The sequence below is a fragment of the Salminus brasiliensis genome, chromosome 11 (genome assembly GCF_030463535.1).
Source record: "Salminus brasiliensis chromosome 11, fSalBra1.hap2, whole genome shotgun sequence".
Lineage (NCBI taxonomy): Eukaryota > Metazoa > Chordata > Actinopteri > Characiformes > Bryconidae > Salminus > Salminus brasiliensis.
The window spans coordinates 7,925,651-7,947,531 of record NC_132888.1 but is presented as its reverse complement, the minus strand read 5'-3'; the positions used below and the strand labels follow the sequence as shown (position 1 = coordinate 7,947,531).

General features: G+C 40.7%; 1 protein-coding gene across 3 annotated transcripts in view; it reads left to right on the top strand.

Annotated features, from left to right (window-relative positions):
• Positions 1 to 436: 436 nt before the first annotated feature.
• nrip1a (nuclear receptor interacting protein 1a) overlaps positions 437 to 21,881 on the top strand; it is a 52,737-nt gene continuing 31,292 nt past the window's right edge. Inside the window, exon 1 of one of the 3 annotated variants that reach the window (XM_072691560.1) lies at positions 437 to 647. The gene's annotated coding sequence lies outside the window, so the exon portion shown is untranslated. Of the gene's footprint in view, positions 648 to 1,161; positions 1,245 to 1,957; positions 2,400 to 21,881 lie in introns of those variants that run through there. The other 2 variants (XM_072691562.1, XM_072691561.1) reach the window with 2 other exon arrangements.

Here is a 21,881-nt window from a genome sequence, read left to right as displayed (position 1 = left end):
GGCTATAAAAAAAAAAATAACATAGAAAAGAAGTCTCCAAAGCGCACTAACCTAACATGTGTAACTGAGCAAGTCTAAGCCTGAGGAGATGTAGCTCCCCTGTGCTGGTTACGTGTAATCATACAAGACCTTAATATAGGCCTGCCTAATTATATCACAGCCTTGGAATGACTGGGGAAATAGCTATGCTGTGGCTTTAAGACTAGGAGGAGTCCACATGACGTTAGTATTTCTTTCCCCACCTGTTTTCAGGGGGAAAACTGCCTTCTGCTCTATGATTGGCCGACTGTTAGCGAGGGCGAGCTGGTAGCCAATGGAAGCGCAGGAGGAGGACGACTCCCTGCCAATCGTAGCGCGCGAGGGGCGGGGCTTGTCGGAATACAGGTGTGCATGTACATGGCATTGCAGAGTGCCGGGGATACCTCGCATAAACAATTCAGCCAGTCGCCTGCATTGACTCAAATCGGCAAGAAAAGCGCGTAGCTCGTCAAGACCGTGTCACTTTGTCCATCTCCCACGCAAACCCAGTGAGGTTGGCTTTGTCTACGCTGAGAAGAAGCACCTGAACATGTGGCGAGAAGACCGTAGCCCTCACCGCGGCTCAATTCTCAGAGGACTCTCATCACATGAAGCCATTTGAACCGCAGGTACGTGCTCAGCTGAGGGTACACACAGACCTGCTGTGTAACATTAGCTGCATGAAAGCAATGGATGGTCCTCAGTTAGGCACGAAGGCTGCATTACCTTGACCTGAAGCATTGAGCTCATGTGAGGCTCTGGGAAGCTTGAGAAGCTCAGGGGGTTTAAAGAAACGAGCTGTGAAGGAGCAGAAATGCCACACTGTAGTGAAGCACCAGGGGCTGACGTTTCCATTTTGTTTCATTGTGGCCAGGCTTGTGTTTTCCACTGAGGCCAGTGCCAGCCAGTGTTTACTCCTAAACAGGAGGAAGGTATGGTGTGCTCAGGGGGGCAGGGGTTGACATTTTCATGTTTCATGTGTACAGTCGCAGAGATGACATGTAGAAGAAGGTGAGGAGGAAGAAGAGGAAGAAGAGGAAGAGGAGGAGGAGGAGGAGGAGGAGGAAGAAGAAAGGCAAAGCCAGCTAGGCAGTGTGTTTGGAAGGGGTGGCTTCTATAAACTTATGGCCAGCTATCCTAGGTCCTATCTGTCCCATCTCTGCCATCTAGGCTAAGTCACAAGATCTCACAGGACAGAAAAACAAGAGGACATGTCTCTGCTGCTGGCACGTAACCCACACAGATGATATTATTAGTATTGTTGTTGTTGTTGTTGTTGATGATGTTGATGATCCTGCTGGAGCTCGTTTTAGGCTCTTCACTGTGCTCTTCCGCCAGGTCCTGTAGCCTTCAGACTGGGGGCCAGGTGAGCATATGTGTGTAAAACAGTGGAACCTGTAGAGTCCAGTGTTATTCAGTATTGTACCATATTTGAGCATTGATAGGCTGCGGTCAGTCTCAGGCTGTCTCATTGTGTTTTGGGAGGTAACGAGGGATTCCTCATCATCATTTCCCCCTAAAAACAGATCAGCAGGCAGTGAGTCATTTCCTCTCATGGTGGCGTGAACTGGTGGACGCTGCTGCTGCTGCTGCTGCTGCTGCTGGTGGCGCTCCCCATAGATGCCCTGAGATGTTATTAAGTTCTTCACGTGAACCTGTGAATCAATGTGGAGCGGTGGAGAGTCGGGTAGTAAATGTCAGAAGGTCAAGAGTCACAGGCTAAAAGGTCATGGATTTATTAGTTCAGGTGTTTGGAGGTGGGCCTGCTTTTGATTGTGGAGATAAACCTCCTAATCTCGGCATTGATGGATTTTTCGAGGGCCGTCTTTCTCAACCTTTATCTGCTCTGAATCCGGAAAAGGAGTTTTTACATGTCGGATTTTTTTTTTTTGGCCCATGGTGGCTTCTGACCCATGACCCATGAACCTGTCATGTTTGATGGCTACTGCCATACTTTAGTGGCATATAGTAACATAGTTATTAGTTATCAGATATTATTCAGTATGGTTGTTCTTCCCAATTCTAATACCCATTAATAAGGACCAGTGGGGTATTCCACCTCTGGTTCCTAATGTTTCTTATGTATTGGGAGCCCTACTACATACTGTATGCGATCCAGCTACTCCTCTGCTGCTGGCTGGGAATTTTCCGAAGCTTCCGAAGTCGTTTATGAGATGCGTGTCCTCCCCGTTGAGCTTTATTCTGCGCTCCTTCTTTTTCATGTCAGCGAGCCTGAATAGAGGCGGGAAGGAAGAGCTCAATTCTGGAATTGTATCTGACAGCAGCCACTGATAAATGCAATTTTCAAGTGTGTACGCCTCAGCTGTGTTGCACCGCTCGGAGATGACCCCAGGCTAGACAGTCGGGAGTACAAAATACAGGTTTGTGAACTCCTGCCTTGTGTTTGTTCAGTGAAATTACCGCGCCACTTTATCACACGGTGACTTGAATTACAAGGCCCAGGTGACGGGACTTTGACCTTAATGCCGAATGCAATTAACCGTAAGCGAGAATTAGTCATGAAGGCTGTCTGAGTGCTGAACGACCCAAACCCAAACAGCATACGCACCACCTCAGAATCTCGCTGTGTGTCTGGGAGAGGGGTGACGTTGACTATGAAGGAATATGGAGCATATGCTTATGCCTGTATGTGTTTGTGTGCATATTTGAGATGCTTTGTGGCTTTGGGTGCACTCTGCACGGCGCTCGTACAGTCCCTGTACAGGCAACCACGCGCTCTGCATGTGAATGCAAGTGTTTGTGTGTGTGTGTGTGTGTGTGTGTGTGTGTGTGTGTGTGTGTGTGTGTGTGTGTGTGAGTGAGTGTCTGTGTGCACGGCGTAGGTCATTGTTCACAAGGTAATGACAGACTCATCTACTGGACATCAGGTCATCAAGTCCATCAATCATGGCCTGTAATTGATTGGCTGTAATGAAGATTGAGCTGCATTATTCATAGTTTGGAAAAAAAAAAACTGTAGAAAGGAAAAAAAAAAAAAAGAGCACAGAGATCGAGGTCAGATAAATCAAGTGGAGAGATGCCCACGCAAGCATGGCCTTGTTCAGAAGACAACTGGCTGGACGTGATCTTGTAAACACTCCAGATCAATGAGAGCATGCCAGCAAGATCTCAGATCTCAGATCTCAGCACTGCACCAGCTTTTAAGACAAAGACATTTACAGTAGCTCTTAAATTGGCTCACGCTGCGGCCTGCGAGGAGGAGAGCAGGATGGCGGGAGGTGTGTGTGTGTGTGGGGGGGTGGGGGTTGGGGTGGTGGTGATGGTGGTGGTGGTGGTGGTGGAGGGGGGAGACAAATGCAAGCAAAGAGTCCTGTATTAAACTAATGGCGTAAGCAAAAGTAGAGGGCAAAAGGAAAAGAAGGATCTTAAATCATGTCTCGGGGTGCCAGCTCATCTGTCAGCCGCGCCGCACCGGAATGATTTTTCCATCTGTAGAATAGAAATGTCAGCCCAGGGCGAGCAAGGTGTATCGGTGACATTTTTATAGAGTGGACTGGTATTATGCACGCGATTTATGGCCCTGCGCACGAGGCACCAACGCATTGCACATGTGGAGAAAAAAAAATTAATAATAAAATAAACGAAAAAAACTCCCCTCAGTTTTAACTACGGTGGCTGTGGCTCTTGAGCGAGGCTTTCATTGAGTCAATAAGGCTGGAGTTCCGGATAATGATGTTTTCACCAACTCGAACTGCTTCATATTGAGATGCTAATACAGGGTGGGACGCAACCTGAATGTAGAGTGAGAGAGAGAGAGAGAGAGAGAGAGAGAGAGAGTGAGGGAGAGAGGAAGAGAAAGGTGAGGACGGCAAAAAATGCTGAGCATGTTGGCCTCTACCAACAGGTTCCACCGATTTCGAAAGGCAAGAACGTGTCTGAAAGAGTAGCTGCTGTTTGTGTTGAGAACCCAGCTAACACTTTTTTTGGCTTGTAGAACGTTTGCTGAACGTTGTTACTTTTAGTGCTTGTTTTCTGGACGTTTCTAAAAGGTTTCTTTAACAGTAGTAGGAAACGTGGTGTGAGAAACGTTCTAATAACGTCTGATATCATGATGTAAATGTGAACGTTCCTGAAATGTTCTTTCTTTAGCATTACAGGCTGACCTTCTTGGAACCTTTTAAAAAAGCTTGCTGAACGTTCTTAAAATGTTCTGTGTTTTACTTTGGAAGGGCCATCGCAAATAATTTTCGTTAAGTAGAACATTTGCTGAACGTTGTTACTTTTAGTGCTTGTTTTCTGGACGTTTCTAAAAGGTTTCTTTAACAGTAGTAGGAAACGTAGTGTGAGAAACGTTCTAATAACGTCTGATATCATGATGTAAACCGTTATTTTGTCACATACAATGTGTTCTTGAACGTTCCTGAAATGTTCTTTCTTTAGCATTACAGGCTGACCTTCTTGGAACCTTTTAATAAACCTTGCTGAACGTTCTTAAAATGTTCAGTGTTTTAGTTTGGAAGCGCCATCGCAAATCATTTTTATTTATTAGAACGTTTGCTGAATGTTACGACTTTTGGTTCTTGGAACATTCAACCTGTCAAGTTTTCTGGACGTTCTTGAAACGTTTCTTTTTTAACGGTCCAGTGATGTTTATTTGCTTATTCTTACAGTTGAAAATGACTTTTTTTACATTAGTAGGAAACGTTGTGCAAGAAACATTCTGATAACGTCTGATATTATGATGTAAACCTTCATTATGTCACATGCAGTGCTTTTCAAAACATTCCTGGAATGTTTCTTGTTTCTGGAGCGTTACAGGCTGACCTTCCTACAACCTTTTTTAAAAAGGTTCATGTTCTCTCTTAGTTCAGGATCAACATCCCAAACAATTTTTGGTTAGTACAACGTTTTCTGAACGTTTCAACTTTTGGTTCTTGGAACTTTCAACCTGTCAGGTTTTGTGGATGTGCCTAGAACATTTCTTAATGTTTCAGTTCTGTTTATTTGTTTATTCTCCCAGTTGAATATGGGCTTTTTTCAGATTCGGTAGGAAACGTGGTGTGAGAAACGTTCTAATAACGTCTGATGTCGTGATGTTATCCATTATTATTTTACATGCAGTGTTTCCTGAACATTCCTTGAACTTTTTCTGTTACACTACAGGCTGTCCTTCCTGGAACCTTTTAACATTTGCTGAATGTTGCCAATTTTGGTTCTCTGAACATTCAATCTGTCAAGTGTTCTAGATGTTCCTAGAACATGTTACTAATTTTTTTCAGATAATTCTAGCTAACGCTGCTGCTTTGTCATGGCTGGTGTTTTTGTCTTGTAAGCGCTGGCATTGATGCTAGGTTACGTGTGTATGTGGCAATACACACGTAATACTTGAGGAGCTTCAGAGTGCTGGTCAGAGTGCCATTATCATGCCATATTCAACCCCCATGACGGTCTCAGCCAATCACATTGCGGGATCAGAAGTTACGGGGGTATTTTTTTGGGTTTGTTTTGTGAATGTTACCTCAAACGTTCCCATGAACGTTGTGCGACAAACCATTATCACGCCACATATTTTCAGAACGTTCCTGGACTGTTATTTCTGTAACTTCCCAGGCTAACCCTCCCGAAACCTTTAAAAAAAAAGAAAGAAAGGGTTGCAGAACGTCCTCTGTTAGCCGGGAAGGGCCGTACTGCATGTCCTGTGTTCTCGTTAAGAACGTGCTGTTATAATAGGAGCGTTAGAGTGCAAGTCTTTGCCTATTTGGCTTCTTTCACCATCCTTTCAGTGACATAATATGTGAAGAGATAAGCCAGAGTTCAAATTTGCTCCAAGAACTTCAGGATAGCAGCTAACGGTTTGTTGAATTTAAGGACACTTCTATGATGCCGCTCTGACTTGACTTCTGTCTGGGACTATTTATAGCCCAGATCTAGCCTCGATTGATGAGTTAGGAGCTGGGATCCACTTGTGGACTCTGCTGCCGATTTCAGGCCGTCTCCTGCTCTTCATCCTACGTCTCTGGGCAGCTCTAATGGCCATAGGAAGAAGAAAGGCTGCAGTGGGTTACTGTGTGCCAGGCTCAGCATAATTGAGGGCTCAAGAGGACACAGTAGGGGTGATGGTTAAATTGGACTTAGAGCTGTTATTCAACGGTGTCTTAATTTAACTACCCCGCGGTTATATTAAGCAAAGCCCACAGAGAAAAGTGGCTCACTTCGAATGCCAGTCATTCTATACCAATGCTGAGACTTTTGAAGGTTACGGGCCTGTCTCTGGCTGGGGCCTGACGGATTGATGTATGTCCCCTGTCGAGCAGAGAATTCAGAGTCCAAGGCCGCCGCAGTGCCGTCCTGTTGGGGTGGGGTGGAGCGGAGTGGAGCGGTGAGTGGTGATGGTGGTGGTGGTGGTGGTGGTGGTGAATGTGTAGGGAGGGGGGGGGGCATTGTCCTTCACAACTTCTTAGCCGTCTGTCCTTTCTGGAGCCTTCACAGCTCAGGCAAGGGCATTGTGTCAGCTACAATAAGCTGAGCCGCCGAGCACTTCACCCTTACATAATCATCTGACTCTAATGCAAGCATCTGACACGGTGCGGCCACTCGCACCAGGCCTCGCGATGAGGGGTGGGGCAGCTGGGGGGTGTGTGTGTGTGGGGGGGGAGGCGGCCAAGACATCCCAACTTCATTAAGTCTTGCTCTTCGGAGAGCTTTTTTAGAAATTAAATTTGCCCAGCAATTAACTAAAAGGGGATTTTTTTTCTTCAGAATTTATGAATGACTGAGAAGATTGATATATGGTGAGAGAGGAAGGATGGAGGGATGGTGGCATGTGCCGGGGAACTGAAGAAGAGGGTTATGGATTTACTGCCATGTTGAAACGTCTCTCTTTTCCCCTGAACATGTCACAAGGTTAGGGCAAGAGTTAGCACATGTTGCACAAGCATGACAACACGTTTGTGTACCGTATCGTTCACACTGTTTGGAGGTGAAACATGGATGTCTGCAAGTTGTGGTGCTGAGGACACTGATCTGATGTAATTTACAACTAAACCAACTTCAATTTACTTTGCTTTACATGATGTTGTGATGCAAGCAATTATGTGATATTTTTTAAGGCCTAACTCATGAACATGATTTTACTGGTTTATGGTAAAACAATTGCCATATAATTACAAACTAGCTTTATGATGATTGTATTGTACCTCTTTAACATCCAGTGGTTCTTCACTTCATTGTTACCGGAGTCTTTGTTTCGTTTGCTTGAACCTCATCATCCGTTGTTAAAAATGTATGCGCTAATCTTTCTAGGGCTCAGAGTGTGTATGTGAGTAGTTAATTCATTGCTGTATTTCTAGGCCCTGTAATTAGGTGCAGTCTTTTCTATTGTATACATCCATGTTTGAGCCAACATGAAAGAGAATGAAAGACTGATCATTTGCATAATATCAGCACTAATTGCGATATTCAATAATCAGTTATTAGCCCAAAGCTGAATTTGATATAGAAAGGAAACAAATGTATTCATATTGTTCTCTGATATCTGATCTGATACATACTGGAATTATTGTAATACAAAAATCATGCTAGATACATTGTAGTAAAAGATCACACTGGATACACTGTGTTAAAAAAATCATACTTGATCAACTGTTAAAAAATCATACTGGATCAACTGTAATATTGAAAATCACACTGGATACATTGCAATAAAAATATGCTAGATCTATTGTAATAAAAACTCACATTGGATACATTGTAATAAAAATATGCTAGATCTATTGTAATAAAAACTCATATTGGATACATTGTAATAAGAATATGCTAAATCTACTGTAGTAAACAAATCACACTGGATATATTGTAATAAAAATATGCTAGATCTATTGTAATAAAAAACTCACACTGGATATATTGTAATAAAAATATGCTAGATCTATTGTAATAAATAAATCACACTGGATATATTGTAATGAAAATATGATAGATCTATTGTAGTAAACAAATCACACTGGATACATTGTAATAAAAATATGCTAAATCTACTGTAGTAAACAAATCACACTGGATACATTGTAATAAAAATATGCTAAATCTACTGTAGTAAACAAATCACACTGGATATATTGTAATAAAAATATGCTAGATCTATTGTAATAAAAAACTCACACTGGATATATTGTAATAAAAATATGCTAAATCTACTGTAGTAAACAAATCACACTGGATACATTGTAATAAAAATATGATAGATCTATTGTAGTAAACAAATCACACTGGATACATTGTAATAAAAATATGCTAAATCTACTGTAGTAAACAAATCACACTGGATATATTGTAATAAAAATATGCTAGATCTATTGTAATAAAAAACTCACACTGGATATATTGTAATAAAAATATGCTAGATCTATTGTAATAAATAAATCACACTGGATATATTGTAATAAAAATATGCTAGATCTATTGTAATAAATAAATCACACTGGATATATTGTAATAAAAATATGATAGATCTATTGTAGTAAACAAATCACACTGGATACATTGTAATAAAAATATGCTAAATCTACTGTAGTAAACAAATCACACTGGATATATTGTAATAAAAATATGATAGATCTATTGTAGTGAACAAATCACACTGGATACATTGTTTTAAAAATCATACTGGGTAAATTGTAATAAAAATCTCACTGGATACATTGTATTAAAAATCGCACTGCATACATTGTAATAAATCTATAGTAATCTAATAATTCTGGCCCAAAGCTGGATTTGCTAAAGAATCAGATTAAATTCATTCATGTTTCTCTCAATATCTCTCAATATGTTCTGCTATGTACTACTGGCCAGATCCTTTTTCTGGTTAAAGAATCAACTCTATATATTTTGCAGGGCAAGAGAAAATCACAATAAAGGATTAGGCCGTAGTCGTCCATGATGGACAAACACATTTGGATCACCTGACTAATGCATAACCTGATCTTGGCAGGCTTGCGTGTTCCTTAAGAGTTAATTAAAGCGAATCCATTTACCAGTAATCTATAGCATATGGTTAAGCAAGATTATGGTGTCACGAATTGTATTTAAGTCTTGGCTTTAAGCTTGTCTCATATCCTTTGTGTATGGGATCTCAGGCCCTTCAGATGCTGAACGAAGCTCTAATTCCAGCTTGTATTGTGAGTAGTCGAACAAGATAATCTATAACTCTTTAGAAGCAGTGTTTCTTACACAAAGGCTATAGCTTGCTTGAGCTTACTTGCCCCATTTATAGCAAATTCCAAAGAGGAAAAATATATAATGTTTATATTTAAATAAGATTGAATTGAATTTTATTTTTTTTATTATTTATTTTTTTATTATTTTATTGTTATGAATAAACAAGGACACGCAGTTTCACTGTTGTAAAGCATCATTTTTACCTATTGTTTTTTAATAAAAGGTGCTACAACAGGTTCTTGAGTGGCATCCTTTTGTAGCACCTTTACTTTTAAGGGTGTAGCCAAATCTGTGAGTACTAGTACTATTTCAGGTCGGAAAATAAAGAAAAAGGGGATGATTTGACCATGAATGTATTTGTTGCCTTATTTCAATACCTGGAGAAGTGATCAAATGATCTATGATGAGATATAAATGCATTCAAAGAACCCCCAACTCCAGGCCTGTTTCAGACTTTCAGACTATCAGAATTCAGCTTTGGAAAACAAACCTCTGGTACTTTTGGTTCTTGTTGACCTGTTGAATCTTTGTGGGCAGGTCAAATTCATCCCTTGGACACAGACTTGAAGGACAACTGGCCTTGCATACTGAATGAGGTCTGCTAACATTGAGTAATTCAGACATGTAAACGTATGTGAATTAAGCATGTCAATGAAAAATGCATGCTTAGTGTAGATCCATAACTAGCATGGTAGAATGGCACATCTGCTGACTGTGGATAAACAATTAATTGTTATAAGAAAACACACTGGATTAATTGTTATAAGAAAACACACTGGATTAATTGTAATTAAAAAAAAATACCCTGGATATGTTGCATTTAAAAAGTACATTTCTGTATACTATATATCTATATCTTTTTTTTTTTAAATTACAATTAATCTAGTGTGTTTACTTATAACAATTAAGTATTAAATATTATAAGAAATATATTTTTTATGTCAATGTATCCAGTGTACATTTTTAATTGCAACATATCCAGGGTAATAAAAAAAAAATGTGTGTGTGTGTATGTATATATATATATATATATATATATATATATATATATATATATATATATATATATATAATAAGTATTAACAAATGAAACTCCATTCATTGTAGTCCAAAAAAAATCATGCTGGAGTCACAGTAAGTCACAGTAATATGATATTTAACACAATGACAGACTCTTGTTTTGGACAGTTAAAGTCAGTTCATTGTCAACAGCTGGCCCGGTATCAGTGTGTGGGAACTCCTATGCCCGTGATCTGAGAGGGTGCAAATGTTGCTCCAATGAATCACTGTACCCAAGAGTAGGCGAGGCTAATCTGTTGCTGAGCAACTGTGGTCACCCTTTACACTGTGGGTGGGTATACAGTTCACGCTGTTACCCGGGGGAAGCTTCTTTTTTTTTTTTTTTCTTCTTCTTCTTCTTTAAGTTCAGGTCATGGCACATTGTTTGGGCGTTGTGTGTTTGCCTTCCATGTTTGGGTCTGAGGAAGGAATCTGTGGTGTCGGGAGGACAGAAGCACCAAAGACAGCTGAGTAAATATTACAGTCCTGTGGTTTGAGCATGACACTTTGATATGCTAATACCTGCCCTCCAAGAAAGGTGGAGCCTTTCGGCCTGCAGTCTTTTGTAAAGCCTTGTTTTGGTTTGCTTTTATTGCTGCCATTGGCCTTCCTGGGGGAAGCATCGCTTCACATTCATCAAATGGATGCAGCTGCTTAACCATTTGATTGGGATCGCTCAGTTGGAGCATTAGGTGCTCTTCTGTATCGTTTTCCGTGGGATGTAAAGACCCGTATGTTGATTAGGAAATAAGGAGATTTGAAAATTTGCCTTATGTTGATATGCTTTTTGTAAAACATTAAGGTATAATATGTACGCCAAGCCATTTAGCCATGACATGGCACCAGCGTTACAAGCAATAACCTAATTGTTACCATTATAAATTCTAATTTAACGTCTCTGTAATACAATTTTACTAGTAGAAATTCTCAGTTTTTCATTTAGATTTACGTTGAAGGCATTTGTATAGACTGTAATCCTTTAAAATACCTCTAACCTTGGAGACTACTAAATACAGAAGTCAGTACAGAGATCACAATACTCTACACTACACTCTGTCTGAGTACTGAGCTGGGTCTTCAGTCTGTGTTTGAAGACAGCGAGCGACTCTGCTTTTCGGACACCCAGGGGAAGTTCGTTCCACCTCTTCGGTGCAGGACAGTAAAAAGCCTGGACGCTTGTTTTTTGTAATTTGTAATCTTTGTAATCCATCCAAAATATTAACTATGACATTTTTTATTAGACGATCTACCTAGTCATGGTACCCGTCAGGGGCGACATGGAATGTAATTTTCTAGACAGATTTTACATGAAATCTAGTTGATTTACATGAAATCTTACTCTCTCCTAATTATTGCATTTTTGCTCTCATAAAATACACTAAAAATATCTACAATAACTTTTTAATAGTAAAAACTGTAATTCCACATTTGTTTAGTTTTGACTAGTTGTAATATGTGTTTATCATCTGTGCAGTTTCAGAGATGAATAATATAGTTTTAACTAGTAAGAATAATAATAAAGATTTAGTAGATTTAGTAGTATTTTGTAGATATCTGGATTTAATATTTTTAATAGGAATGTAATTGTGGATATCTATAATTGTAAAATAGTAAAAATGTAATTATAGATAAGACAGGATGATTTTCCATGTAAATGAATGGTAACATATGACTAGTCAATATTACATTAAGGGTATGTAGTCCTGGCAATATAGCTGGTCGAATTGGCTTTATAGATCTGTTGATCTGACATTATTACTAGTAAAAATAAAGTTAAATAAAAAAATATATAATTAAAAAGTAAAGAAATACTAGTTTCATTATGAATTAAAATGTGTACTAGTAAAAAATACATTACAGATATCCTGAGTGGCTTTTTATGCTAATATGTGCTACAAAGGCTTATAGTGTCCTTTACAGAGTGCTTTAAAGCTGACACGCTGCCCATAAACTAATATGCTGGCCAGCACATGGTGCTACAATACAGCTCAATACAATACAGTACAATACACTGTATTGTTAGGCCTCTACTTTCTTCTTATCTTTTGTTAAGTAAGCAGTTCTGATACGCTCTCCGCCATTACTATGTAAGCAAGCAAGTCGTTATGTCATGGTGAATTAGATAAATATGGAGATATCAGCCTCAGATCTGACCCAGATGGGCAGCTTGTTTCCCTCCAACCTGAGATAATTATCATCCATACCACTCTGGGGCCGCTCTTCCCTATTCACTGGTGTATTTTTAGTGGGCATCTCCAATAATGGGGCTTGAAACCTGATCCAGATCATTCTGTTGAGCGGATAAAGAGCTCTGTGCCTTTGTTGAATGTCGCATATAGTTCAAGGTTGTTATCTCACACAGGAGTCACGTCAAGGTCATGCAGGGTTTCCTACCTTGTTTTGCCAGGGCCAGAAAGTGTCGGGAAAGGGACCAGGAAATGAAGCACCTCGGCTTCATTCCACATGTTCCAGACAGTCTTTCAACTGTAGCTAGAAAGTGGCCCTGCAGACACCAGACGTGTATTTGGAAAGTGTCTGCGCTGGCTGTTTGAATGAATCATAGGTGACTCATTTAATTAATCACTCATCATTTAGCAGGCAGCCCACTGAAACATTAGCTTTAAATGTGCTTACCGTCAAAGGTCACGGGGAGGACGACTTATTCACCCTGGCATGGAAAAGGCCAGGCTTCAAGGGGTGATTAGTCGGAATCGGCCAGTTTTAGCTCTGAACAAGCTATTGGCCTATCTGATCGATTTTGGCAGATATGCATTGGCTCTTATTTATTACACTGTAGAAAACGTAAGGTCAGGTCAACTTAAAAAAAAAAAGATCAATTAAAAGGTCGCAGAGCATTTTTGAGTTAACTCAACTTAGTTTCATCAATCAATTCTCTTAACTCACATTATGTAGTTCTGCACTCCAGGTTGGTCAACAATGCATACTGAGCTGAGCCTCAAAAACTTTAGTAAATGAGCTGCAGATGTAAGATGTTTATTCTGTGACTCCTCCCCCTCAATCTGTTTACTGTTTATTCCCATCTGCAGGTTAGATCTCCCCCTATCACATGACAGCAGGCTTTTTAACAATGGAGCGCTGAGCCCTTGCTGGGATTTGAACTTATGAGCTCCTCACACTTGATGAGTTGGCCTACAGCTGTGAAATTACACTCCATACAAACACAGTTCTGAGGAAATTGGTCACTTGGACACTGGTTTCTAGATTGTTTTACAGCTCTAGGGTGGGGCAATTGTCTAACTGCTTGCTTTTTGTAAGACTGGAGATCATGAGTTTGGATTCCATCCGCATCACAGCCCTTCATGGTCAGGAGCCTGAAAATAGGAAGGTGCCCCCAACCACCCCCATGTGATGTTCTCACTTGCAGATGGGAATAAACAGTAAACAGATTGAGGGGGCGGAGCCACAGACTAAACATATCACACAGTATTTAATCAGTTTCAGCTGCAGCTCATTTACTATGACTTTACCAGTGAGGCTCAGCTTAATGTGTACTGTTGACCAAACTGAGATGGAGAAGTAAGAACTTTTGACTCTGTAATCAGATACAGTAGAGCTGTCAGCCATTGGCTAGTTTGAATCGGCCACAGGAATCGCTGATTGGTGCATCCCTACAAAAGCCTTTAGGTGATACCATAGACGAACCACTTTTTCTTACACTGTAACCATTGGTGAAGTACCTTTACATCATTTACATGATCCTTCACCCTCACGTTCTTCACATCTCTATGACGAAGATGCTTCTCTTATGGGACTAAAAGTGGTTCTTCTGTAGCGTCACCCAAAAGCCATTTGTAGCGCCTCTATTTTTGATAGTGTAGTTTATGCAAATTTGGTTCCCTTTGCAGGGCAGAGTGATGTGGCTGAGCGCAGACCTCATACTCTTTCTGCAGAGTGCTGCGCTCATTTGAGACATCAGCATAATGGAAGTGGAACACGGAACCAGAACTGCTACGCTGTGTGAAAATTATCTGGGCCAAAGGTGCACACACACATATACACACACAGAGAAGCACACACACACACTTACACACACAAAGAGAAATATGTGGCACTTGTTTGATTGCTAGATGTTGCTGATAGCTGAATGAATCCCGTTCCTTTGATATGCTAGTAGATGTCTTCCGTGGGAGTCGGACTCCAGCGTCTTCTTCCCCTCCTTTTTCGAGAAAGTTTTGAGCGGTGGCTTTTAGCCAAATGTGTTTTCCCTGACAAAGGAAGCGTTGCATAAGATATGAGAGGTGACGAAGCTGTCACCTTGAATTCAGGTGCTGAATAGAGCGCCCTCCCTCCACCCTTCCTCACAGCCTCGCAGACAAGTTTATCTCATTCCGCCGTGTCAAAGTCAAGCCGAGGAGATTTTAAATAGTCTGAAGCAACCTTTTTCGAACCTGTCAGCGGTGAGACGCGGAGCGGTGCGTGACCCTCGGCCAGCGGAGCTAAAACTCTGGTCGGCTGCCGTGACACCATTTCAAATATGGTTCAGCGAACCCCGGCTTCACCCGCAGCCGCAGAGAGCATTCACCACTAACCTTTTTCTGTGCCATTGTGCTGCTTACGTAACGCTATTTAGCAGTTAGCGGCTGACACTCTAGCCAGACAACTGACAGAGCTGGCCTTTTTTTTTTGTGCTCCTTTCTAAGCCATCTGCACTTTTTTGTGGCTTGACCTTACTGATTAGGATGAGATTAGAGCTGACCTGAAAACATTTGAATGCTGTAAATAAGGGCAATGATCTAATTAGTGCTGGGGCTAGTGCCTTTTTTTCTCACCCGCACGCTTCATGTGGGCCTAGGTAGAGGAAGCAAGGAGAGATGAAGGTGATAAAACATCCAAGTTGCCTGTAAATGTGATGAAGACTGGAGCAGCACCGGGTGCAGCCATTAAAGATATTTTATAGCGGCCCTGCACTCTCCTCCCCCCCGCCCCGCGCCGTGCACACACACATGTAAACCTATCTATCACAGAGAATTGACCTGCCTGTGAGTGATGGGGCCCACTGCTGTCATGAAAACTTCAATGTCCTCCACATACACACAGAGCAGCACTCCAGCGCCTACACTCCAGCTTCAATTAATAAAGTAGCTCTGATGGTCTTTTTTTATTTTCCTTTGTAATAAGTCACAGAGCTGCGGTGGAGGGAATGAAAGTGAATGTGCAGTGAAACATGGGAGAATCCACACTTTCAAAGCATCCATATCATGCTAAACCTTTTTTTGTTGTTTGTTTGTTTGTTTTAAACGGACATAATTATTATTTAGTTACTTTTGCAAAGCTTAGAATGGTTCACATGGTCCATATATGGAGGATAAGCTGCAAAACAGCTTGTTTTAATTTCTTGGGTTTGTGATGACAAATAATCATGCATTACCTTCTTAACGTACAATGGAGGTCAAATGGAAAAAAAATTATATTTTGGTGCATTTCTATTGGTCAATTCGTCATAATTTATTTGACCAAATGTAAAGAGCAACTGCCATATTCACATTAAGCCAAAACATAAAAAATGGCAAAAATAAATAATGCAGATTTTTCAGATTTTTTTTTTTTTGTAACCCAATTTTCTCCCTAATTTAGCTGAGCCAGTTAACCCACCCCCTCACTAGGACTCCCCCCATAACTTTCAATGGTTCCAACACTAGGAGGACGAGGACAAGCACATCAGCCGATCAGCACCGCAGTGGGATTGATGAGGGGAGAGAGCGCCACCTACCCACCCAGAGAGAGCACGGCCAATTGTGCTCTCTCTGGCTCCGGCTGCTGATGGCAAGGCAGCATGACCCGACATTCGAACAGGCCATAGTGTCAGCTTCTTAGTCTTAGTCTGCTGCGCCACTCAGAGCCCAGGCATGCAAGTCTTAAAGGCACGGTAACGCAAACAGCCTGTTTCAGTCTAAGGTTAGAAACTGCTTATGTAGAATAAATGCTGACTGTTTTTACATGAACTCATTTTAGAGGAGTAAATGAATGTCGGGTAGGGCTGCACAATATTGTAAGAATCGAAATAGAAATGAAGAAATTTAAAAATACAGGAATTTTCCACCACATTTCTCTAGAAGTCAGTGAGGGAACATGTCATGATTATTAATAATGTACTCACAAAACAATTCCTATTGGGTAGATCTAATCTGCTTCTGCTAAATATGCCATGGAAAATGCAAGCAGTGCATTTTTCCTTTTGTATAAACAATTTTGTATAAACCAAAAATTTATTAGTAGAAATTTTAATGTCCAAATTAAAGTGACATTGCACCTCCGGCGATGGTGTACAGTGCGAAGGCGATGCTGAAATGATATATTGTGCAGGTGGAATGTATTTAATTGGACCTTTTAAAAGAATGGTTCTTTAGGGAACTCCCAAGTGCTGCCGAAGCATTGGCCCTGTCATCAGGATGCCACAGCCATCCAAGGCTGAAAGTCCCAGAGGGCGTAATTGGCCTTGCTTCCACATGAAGGCTAGCATCTCCTCCAAGTGCATTCAGCTGTTCAGTGCTGTTGCATTAGTGGTAGTTTGAGTAGATACTGTTGGCTGGCTTCGTGCAACTCGTGTAACCACTTTCACCCTCCAAGCACTAGTAACATAGTGTAATAGGGGAGTTCTAGCTAGTGGGTGGGAAGAGGCATTGATGACTAAATTCGTTGTGAGAATGAGAAGCGAGTGTAAAGAACCTTTCTGAACTTTTATAAAACCTCCAAAAGGTTTTTCCACGATTCGTTTAGGAGCCATTAAGATCAAGAGTGTGTGTGCTTGCTTTGCAGCGGTCATCAAAACGAATGCAGGCTTTGGGAGGTCAAGTCAAGTCAGATTTATTTGTATAGCTTTTTATAACTGTTGTCACAAAGCAGCTTTACATAATTAGTAATTAATAAAAGACAGAGACAAAAAAAAAATAACGTAAGACATGAAGGATCAAAGACCCCCAGTGAGCAGCCAAACGGCGACAGTGGCAAGGAAAAACTCCCTCAGAGCTGGAGGAAGAAACCTTGGGAGGAACCAAGACTCACAAGGGGGACCCGACCCATCCTCCTCTGATCAGAACTATTTATAGATTATTGATAAAAATGACCAAACCATGTATACTGTTGAACTGCTCTGATCATAATCATAATATAATAATCATGGTGTAGATAGTTAATAGTGGTGATATTAATAGTGGCAGATAGTTACGAGTCCATTTAGGTTTGAACATGGTCATTAAACAGGTAGCAGTGGTAGGTGGGTGTGCTGCTGCTCTGGTATGGGTGGTGGTGGGTAGGAGGCCTGATGGTCGGACTGGTAGGTGGCAGCTGGTCTGACGCAGGTAGAGGGGACCTCAGCGGACAGTCTTCCAGCAGGTCGAGCTGGGTGGCCATTTACTCTGAGAAGGTAAAAAGAGAGAGAGTTAGTTCTCAGGTGAAGTCCTGTCTGTGTGTTTTGTTGCAGAAAAAGTGGAAACTACAGTAATATTTCATTTCTGAGTGACATTTGCCTTTTTTGTGAGATTTCTCAGTTGATAATCTCGCTCAACGTGCCTCTAATCTCCCTCAGAGGCCCTTTGTTTGCCCTCAATGCTAACAGATAGGGATTGTGTCCTCTGTGGCTCATGGAACAAAGAAGAAAATATAGTCGCTGGCTGCAAAGCGCTGCAGCGTGCACCTTTTAAAATTCCCATCCGCTTTCAGCACTCGGTAACCTTGCAGAGCTCTGACTTCATCCTGGAACAATGTCAGATCCATGTAGATGAATATAATTAAACAGGCGCTTATCATCCAGCTGGGGAAAGTTTAGCTGTGGGTCAGCCTTGTTTGCCTCTCCGCGCTGAAGGTCGGGCCAGGGTTAGACTGGCAGTTCGCAGGCAGGAAGGTATGCGAGCGACACGGAGCGCACACACTGCAGTCCAGCACAAGAACATTTTCCAGTTCACAAAAAGGCTATTTTTATACGGACTGTCTGTTTACATTGGTTGAAGAAACTATTGGAGGCAGTGTCTATATCCAGCGGTATTAATGCCCCGAGATTTGGAACAGGCCTCGACGTAAAGAGAATTCATCACTGTTTCACTCAGAGATAGAAACTGATAAGGAAATTTAAGAAAGTGAAAGGAAATTTCACTACTTAGTGTTAGAATCACAAAGCAGTTATAATGGTGGTTATAATGATTATTAAAATATAACTAAAATATAAATATTGCAATTGTAAGCCAATTCGTCTGATATCTGATATTTGTGACACATCTACTGATGATACAAATACATAAAGAGTATAAAATATCTACATTTTTCTAACTGGTAAAAAAAAAAAGAGACAAAAGTTCTTTTGACAAAAGTATTTGGACACCTGCTCAAACTTATTAAAGGTATAAAAAAAAATTCTCCAGCTTTTGTTGGAGTAACTGTATATACTGTCCAGGGAAGAAGTCTTTCTACTAGATTTTGGAGAAGGATTGCTTTGAGGATTTGACTGCATTCAGCAACAAAAGCGTTAGTGAGGTCAGGTTTTTGGATGGATAATCACTACCCCACCTCATCATCCCCAACTCCCCAACTCATCCCAGAAGTACTGGATGGAGCACCATCCACCCATCATTCCAGAGAACACATGTATTCCACTGCTTTACAGCTCAGTACTGGGGGGCTTTATACCCCTCTAGCCCACGTCTGGCATTAGGCAGCATGGTGCCAATAGGTTCATGTTTATCTGCTCCAGAGAGTCCTATTGTATTGGCAGGACTTTTCTACAGAGACTAGACAAGCTGTGTGTGTGTGTGTGTGCAAGGGCACATGTGTGTCAGCAATGGTTGCAACTTAAAGTAGCTGTGCATTCATTAGCAGGGGTGTCCACAAACTTTTGGACATATAGTATGATATGTAATAATAAGTTTAAAGGCTTATCTGCCTGTACCGATGTTATTCCGACGTCATCGTGCATCCCTGCACTAAATGCCGTTTGTCCTCAGAACCAGCAGGAGTTACTGCGGTCTTCTGAACTGACCCCCAAAGCCAAAGCAAAGGAACCTGCCATGGCTGATCCAATTTACCCCCCAGTCCTTGCTTCATACAATCACCAGTAAAACCATTTGCTGGAGATATTGCACACCACAATCTGTTATTTAATAAGGGGAAGGATTTTCATAGTCAAAAGGAGCTCTCCGCCATTAGCCGCTGGAATTATCTTCATGCTGATTGGGGCGAGGCGGGCCGTGAAGTGGGTGAAAACGAGCGCCGCGCAGAGCTGCTGCATAGCCTTTGGCTGGGAGCGCTATTTAATTAAGATCAGCTTGTCTCACATTCAGGCTGCCTGATAAGGGCCTGAAAACGCATCTGGCCATATGAGTGCTTGATCTTTCTTTGCTGGGGTTAATGAAGGTGGTCTCCTTAGAGTTGTGTGATAAAACTCACTGGAACTTTTCTTCTGTTGGGTGAAAAGGAAGAGCGGCCGACCCGTTCCCTCTCCAACAAAGCGGGAGTGAGCGTATTGTGAAGAGTCTGGCCTGGACTCTGTGGAAGAACTGGGCGGTAGGCTATATGTAGTGTGTGTGATGTTTGCTGTCAGGGCGATCATGATATCATGATATTTATGATAGTTCCAGGCAGTTTGATGCAAAAATTCTATGATTTGCAGATCATTTCTTTTTTCAGAAAGGACTAGAAACACTAAAAATGGTTAAAATGGCTCTGTTTTGGAGAAGTAACCATAAGAGTGTCCATCTGATGGAATCGGCTATAAGGGTGAATAATTTATTTTTGATATTGAATTATTGAATTTTTGTAATTTAATAGTGAAATTTTGTTTGTAGTCAGACCCAGGTGTTGCAGGTCATGAATGTAATGCAGGTTGTTGCTGTCACTCAAAAACCTTGGATATGATTTTTGTCATTTTTTACTTTTTAGCGTAATGTAAATCTGGCCGTTGTTCTTTACATTGTTTCCAGATTTCATGATGAATAGGCCAATAGAAATGCTCCAAAATGATTTGGAATAAATTTGGAGATCCACAATAGCAACACAATTTGTTAAACATTTCATAAAAATGAATTTCCATAGAAAACTGGTAATGATAGGTATATGGCTTTGTATCTCTATACCTCCTTTGGGTCTCATTTGGGATTCTTCTGATTATGGCCAATGGGATTCTGGCCAATATAACAATATTTTATTGTATCGTGTTAAATTTTATTGTGGTACACAAAATTACTTCTATAAGCATATCGAGGAAAAGGTCAGTGCTTAAAGAACAAACAGTGTCATTGGTCTTGTACCATGTAGCAATTCTTCCATCACTCCAGTATGAAACTACCATTTATTGAATGGGTGGTGATGGTCGAGTGTGTTCAGTGTTGTGACATCACAGCCGTATTGTCTTTATACAGATTATATTAACTTTAATTTATGATCATATATCTTTAAGCACACACCCATACAAGTAAACAACCGAGTATAACGTTTATTTTTTATTGAAACAGACCATATTCTATATTTACCTTATATTGCTTCACTTGAGGTCCCCTGGATGGACACATGCTGAAGTTAGTCTGTCCCGATAATTATGTTTTGGAATTATCGTTCATCGGTTTGGTTTAATTGGATGAAATGCAGCATGTTTTGAGTAGGAATCACTCTACTCAGTACGGGAGAGTATTTGAATAGTTCACAATTAATATTGCTTATTAAAAATGTCTTTAAATATCACAATGTAATACTTTTACCATATCGCCCAGCCTTATTTCTGATAGAAGCTCCATTCTGCTTAAATGCCATTGGCTGTCTCTGCCATTGGCTGACTGTTGGAGCCTTTTAGTTTGCAGAGGAGGCCGAGGAGTCTACATAAAGGATCCTCCTTTCTTTATTTGGTTATTCAAACTGAGCTGCTGATCCAGGTTCACCTCATCACTCACGTCTTTATCAGGATTCTGACAGGTGTTCAGTGCGAAGGCATATAAATATTAAAATGAATATCTGTTGACATTCGAAAAGGTATTTGGCAGCCAAAAGAGTTTAAACTCTTTCAAGGATCTTGAAGTAAAGTTTTTAATCGGTTTTGTTGTTGTTGTTTTTGTTGTTGTTTGTTTTCTCTTGTTGTTGTTTCTGTCACTTACAATCGTACACTTGACAGACTAGAGCACATGAAGTACTCATTTTAGTACTGATTATACTGCATGAAGTGTAATCAGATCACTTTGTGCTGGCCTACAATGAGGACAGAACATCCCCCTTCTGAAAAAAAATTGGCTTCCTGTTTATTTATTTATTTGAAATCAAAGAGCAGGGTGGAAAGTGAACTGTGTGGAAGTGTGCGATGCTCTAATAAAGCTACAAATGGAAATATAGACAGCCGTATTTACAGACGCTGTTAATTCAGTTTAATGACATTTTTACTGCATCAGAATAAAAATGGGGTCACTTTGAGACTCCATGTATCATATTGAATTGTGAATTTTCTGATTCACACCTCTATGGTTTAACCAGCCAGCTTCCCCTTCAAATCTACCAACCCTACATATTGTTTTAGTATTTAAACTTTTTTATATTACAATTCCAAGGTCTGAAAATTAATAATTTACTGCATCAAAATAAAAATGGGGTCAATTCGAGGCACCCTGTATCATATTGAATTGTGGTTATGGTTTAAC